This window comes from Dermacentor andersoni, chromosome 2, assembly GCF_023375885.2.
Source record: "Dermacentor andersoni chromosome 2, qqDerAnde1_hic_scaffold, whole genome shotgun sequence".
NCBI lineage: Eukaryota > Metazoa > Arthropoda > Arachnida > Ixodida > Ixodidae > Dermacentor > Dermacentor andersoni.
Window position 1 is genome coordinate 209,365,220 of NC_092815.1, and position 5,586 is coordinate 209,370,805.

Genomic DNA, 5,586 nt, shown 5'->3' on the forward strand with positions numbered 1-5,586 from the left:
GTGCCTGCATGCCCTTCTCTCCTGCTCCAGTGACGAAAAGGAGAGCCTGTTTATGTACCATAGTAAAAAATTCAAAGGTTTTCGCTGTGCCCATTACATCCCTTATCATATGGATCTGTCACAATACAGAGTAGCAGTGGTCCATAATACTAGCCCATCCCAACATAATTATAAATTAACACATACCGATATGCTGCGAAACAGCTGTTGCAAAGCCGCTGGTGAAGGCAATTTCCGCAGCACTGCAGTGGTACAGCCGAGTTCCACCTGTGTAGTGACAAATCCATATGCGTGTTAGCAACTCAGTAGCTGCTGATGGCTTCATAAGCTTTACACTACACAATAAAGTAATCTAGACAACTTTGTTGGAACAAATGCACATACTTAGGACACCACTTAAACACTAACACGATTAATTGCCCCCAATCTCTCACTCACTAAGGTATAATACTACTGAAACATCGGTGGAGAGCTCAGATTAACACAGCCCATAAAGGACAAGCGTTCTTTGAGGAAAACAGCTATAACAGCGGTTAGTTTTCTTGATCATTTTATGTGGTAGCTTTGATTTAAATGTCATGCAGTACTATAAAATACGAAGTGCCGCATTTCTAGCAGCAGAAGGCGTCGTCAGGCTCATGGTACAACAGATTTTTGCACTGTTTGTCAGTGAGCCGACACATACAAAGAAAACCGAATTCACACATTCATATACAGTGTCAAGTGCACTTCTCCTTCTGAAAACGCAGCCACCAGTTCCAATGTTGCTGAAAGGAAAGGTTATATAAAGTGCCAGACTGCATGGAACTGCCACTTATGACTGTAAATGTATGGTCTGCTGATTGCAGAGGTAGTCACATGCTATTTCTAGTCTCTTTTAGAAGCATTACTAAAGAATAAATTAAAATCTATTCATAAGTCACGAATTTCATGCATCCGCAGTTTGGCTAAATAACCTGTGAGAAAAAGACATGTTTACCTGGAATAGCAACCTTTTTTCCTGCTGCAAAACTTTCCTTCGAATTAATGAAATAACTTTACAGCGTCATAATGCGTTTCTCGCAACTACTTGCGGCAGTGGCGAGTTAGTGTTTATATCCGACTCATTGGGCGACAATACTGCCAAACACAAATGCTTCACGAACACGAGAACACGTCCCTCGCAGAGAATAGCAACCATATATGCCTCTGTGAGACATGATCGCACCTTTGTGGTCAAAATGTACATTAGAACGACATCACCATCTCATTAAAAAAAAGAGCCTCCGTACAAGGCAGCCGCCAACTGCATAATGTGAAATTGCAACTGATGTCCACTTACTGGTGGCCTGTGTTTGAGTCACTTTTGCCAGTTGACTGGGTGCTGAGAAATGCACGTCCTGGGTTGTCCCTGCAAAACATACAGGGTTATGTCAAATGTTGAAAATATATATATGCCGGCATTTCATCAGTCGCAAAACAAACGAGTAAACTAATAAACAACTGTAATGTAAACAGAGTACACATCATAAGATAGGCTGTCAACTGTTAATGCATTACGCAAAAAACCTAATGCATAGGAAAGACTATATGTATACACACGAAGCTGACACACAATTTAATTCGCTCTAGGTTTTTCCGTGCAGTATATTCAAATTATTATGTCTCATGGTTAGAGCAAAATTAGTGTAAATTACGAACTAAATTATCTACCCTGGAAACTTTTCTTCAATATGCACCTGTGCGCGCTTCGAACGAGTAGCGTTGTAAAATTTACGTACATGGCATTTAACATAGTTACTGAACACGGGTTTCCTTTGCCCTGTGTCGTGTACAGTGAGCTACATATATCTGCCCCCCCCCCCTTTCTTGTACTAGCCATACTGCGTGCCACTGCACCTATACGCACGTCAATAAACCTCACGACACAGAAATAAGAAAAGCGCCAATCACCCATGCCTGCATATTGTAGTGGGCCTAACCTAACCAAGCCTGGGCTGTTGCTTTTTATAGTAAACACAGGCACCGTGCTCATTGCAAGTATGTATCATGTCGCTAAGCAAATATGCAATTTCATTGTACCACTATTTTTTTATCACATGGATATATCTGTTGAGAGGCAAGACAAAAAGCAGTCACTTCTCAGAACTAATCAGCTTTCTTAAAACACATTTTTAACTTTTCAGTGACACTTGCTGCTATGTGTTTGTCTCCAGAGAGCATACTTGATTTGACTTTCCAATCAGAGACATTACATAAATATACCATGTTAAGATGACTGCCTGGAGCACGTGAGAATTTTCATCTTTGTGTAACATACTGTATCTTGATTTTGTTGACATTTGGTCAAATGGTACACCCAATATACCCACATACTAGTTTTCTTGTCCAAATAACATGCCAATGTATTTTGATTTTTTGGCATTGGCTCCTCTGCACTACGTGAAGTCACGCTGCACTGGCTCTTTCACATCCTCGGGTCCTTGCAGCTGCCTTGCGTTATATAAAGCGGGTGCCTGAAAAATATCGTATGCAAAAGTCAACACAAGGGCATGGTGCAAAACAACATCAAGACAGTCAAGGCCATGGCAATAAAAAAGTCTTAGCTCTTAGTCTTCCTAGTGAAATGCATGCAAAACATCCAAATGACTGCAACAGTCAACTGCTAAACTAACTTCAATTTTTAGATTTAAGCAAAAAAACAAATAAACCACAGTTCATCCTTGTTTTTCATGAATGTTAGAATACTCCTGCTAATGAATAGAATATTGGTCATTTTCAGACGTCATAGGTCTGTCATGAGCCTGGTGTATCGCAAACACCACTTGTGACACATCCTAAGCACGTGCCCAGTGTGCCCCCCCCCCCCGCACCATCCCTGGTTGTGCCACTGCTGAAGCCATAATTTGAGGATTATAGCTGCAAACATGATGCTCAGTAGGGATGAAAATATTGTCCTTCAGCTCAATGGATATATGGATGTGCCTATAAAAAAGGGCAACAAGGCTTGTTATGGCAAGCTTACCCACATTTCAATACTAACAAGTTCACTGCGGCCTGCATCTAAGCTTACTAAAAGGCATGAACTTATTTTCATGCATGAGGTGCGCAGTAGAGTTCATTTTTGACAGACCCGACTACTGCTGCAGTTTGAAATCTAGCATTTTAGATTCTTGTAGGCATGTAAAAGTTGCAGTTAAACCGCAGTTATTAGTTCATTACACCAACCTATTGTTCTGTGTACGACAGACTGGTAACACGGAATTAAAGCAACATTTTATTTTGATATTTTATTTCTCTACTAAAAACATTCAAGCGATAAACAAATCTTGATCTGCCATGCTATAGCAAAATGCACACATTACGCTTGTAACCCCCAGAGGAAGGCTGATTTAGCTGTTCATATGACATAACTCTGACACGCCAACTCATATTAGCAAATGCACAGGCATGTCCAAAACAATAAGCAGGGGCGCAGAGCGCCCCTGCAATTGTAATTCCACACAGCAGCCGTTATATTCGATGCCGATGCGTAACTAGCTGCTCGACAATTCACCGAGTTCGTAGACCATAAGCATCCTTTCAGTTTCGCACCGTGCACGAAAACCGCAACAGGAGACAAAACCAGACCTATAATCACACCATTTCAACATGAGCAAAAACAGTTCAGTCTTAGGGATAAACACTGTGAGAGCGATTTAGTGCGCGACGGCGACGAGCGACGGCTTCGAGCGACAAAACGGGCCGTCGCTTGGACAGATGACTCGTTTCTGGAAATCTAGAAATCGTCGCTCGTCGCCCAGAAGTGCTATGAGCGACTAGCCAATAGCGCGAAGCCGTAACTGGATGCACATACATCGCTCAAATACTACCGATTGTCGCGCGGAACGAGCAAATGATTCAATTTTTATACGTGCAAGGATAAGAACGTACTGCAAGACCTCCGGAAATATTTTATGCTACTTTTTATAGTAAAATACATCAACGTAAATTACTAAAGCACGTGTCACGCGTGACTGCAGCCCTCATGCCGGCAACACCGGGGAGGCGTCGCTCAACATCGTCGCTCGCACGGAGTACGACTTGTAGGCGACGAGCGAACGCGACAGCCATCTCCGTCGCGTCGCTTGTAGCTGCCGCGCGCAAGATCGCTTATATGGGGTTTATACTTTTTTCAGCATAAAACATGGATTCCTCATGCGTTTTCAGTAAGTTCAAGATAACGCGCCCAACTGACCTCTTGCAGCATGCAGCTGAATGCCTGCGGCAAAGTTTCTAACTAGCACTGGTGCTGCACGTAACTTCAGTGGTCGCAGATTCCCCCTGCGCGAGACACCGTCAAGCGCGCGGTTTATTTATTAAAAAAAAGCATGCTGCCAGCAAAATGACGCCTTCTGTTACGCGATTCCTTAGTTCAACAGCGTTCCGTACACAGTAGACTGCCAAACTGAATAAATTCAAACACACAAAACGCATGCTAATCACGCTCCGCATAGGCTCGGAATCACGGGCTGGTGAACTAACCATTTTAAGCGTCCTCTCGCCTGGCGTCTTATTGAACATACCATAGTTCTGGCAGCGTTTGCGATTTTTAAAGTTCTTACAGACAACGGCAAAGTGATAAAATCACATGCAGTTATCGCGACGACTGGCTTTTTCGATTGACATCGAGAGACAGCGCGTACGCCTAGTCCTTTGTCAATCGCGTCGGCTAAGCGCAGCGACGACTTCCTGGCGATAGCATGACATATACGGAGAATTTGCACCTAAGTTAGAATTCACTTACCGTGGAGGATTTGTTGTTATATCCAAGGCATGACGAACGACTGTCGTGTTTTCGTGGCGACGCGAGATGGCCGACACACGATCTCCCTCGGCTGGCCTTTGCTCGCTGAACGGATCAGCTTTCTCCAGTGCTGTGTTGTTCCGCGATCTTGAGCGCGCGCGCGCGCGGTGGAGCCACTCCGAGTGAAAAAGTAGAGCGCTCGCTACGCGTTCCTTTGAACTGCGGCGGCCTGTTCTCTTAGAAGCAAAACGATGTGTTCTTTGCTCAGCGTGCATGAATGATACATTGCCATGTTCGGGGCCAGCCACCTGCAGTTGAAGCAGAAGATTACGCTACGTTTTGTTTTCTATTGCCGCAAGAGTCTCTCTTTTCTATTGTCGCAAGAGTCTTTTCACTCCCTCTCTCTGAAGGGGAGAGTGAAAAGCACATTTCACTCTCTCCTTGGTGACAGAGTGAACAATGCATTTCACTCTCCTCGACATTTTGCGAGAGTAAAACGACGCTTTGAAGAGTGAACCGGCAGCTTCACTCCTGCGGTACCCTTCCTAGTTTTTATAGTGTTCTAGTTCACTGTACCTATACAGTTTTTTCGTAGGCGCCGCGATATTGTGAACGCAGTGGCGCCGCCTATGAGAGAGAGAGATTCTTGTTGGAGGAAAGAAAAATTGGGGTAAAGTGCAGCGCAGTAACTGTCTCTCAGGTGAGGACACCTCAACCGCGCTGCACAAGAGGGAAAGGGAAACGTCACCATACTGGATTGGGTGAAATTGGTGTTTCGCATGGCAGGTATACGCTCGGCGGTAGGTTCTGGCGTTTGTTTT

The 5,586-nt window shown here is 44.1% G+C and overlaps 1 long non-coding RNA gene across 1 annotated transcript; it reads right to left on the bottom strand.

Annotated features, from left to right (window-relative positions):
- Window positions 1-202: 202 nt before the first annotated feature.
- Window positions 203-4,926, bottom strand: LOC140216005 (uncharacterized). Its single transcript, XR_011892650.1, has 3 exons — window positions 4,766-4,926; window positions 1,322-2,495; window positions 203-267 (listed from the first exon to the last, which is right to left on the bottom strand). It is a non-coding gene; the product is annotated as an uncharacterized lncRNA (long non-coding RNA).
- Window positions 4,927-5,586: the final 660 nt, after the last annotated feature.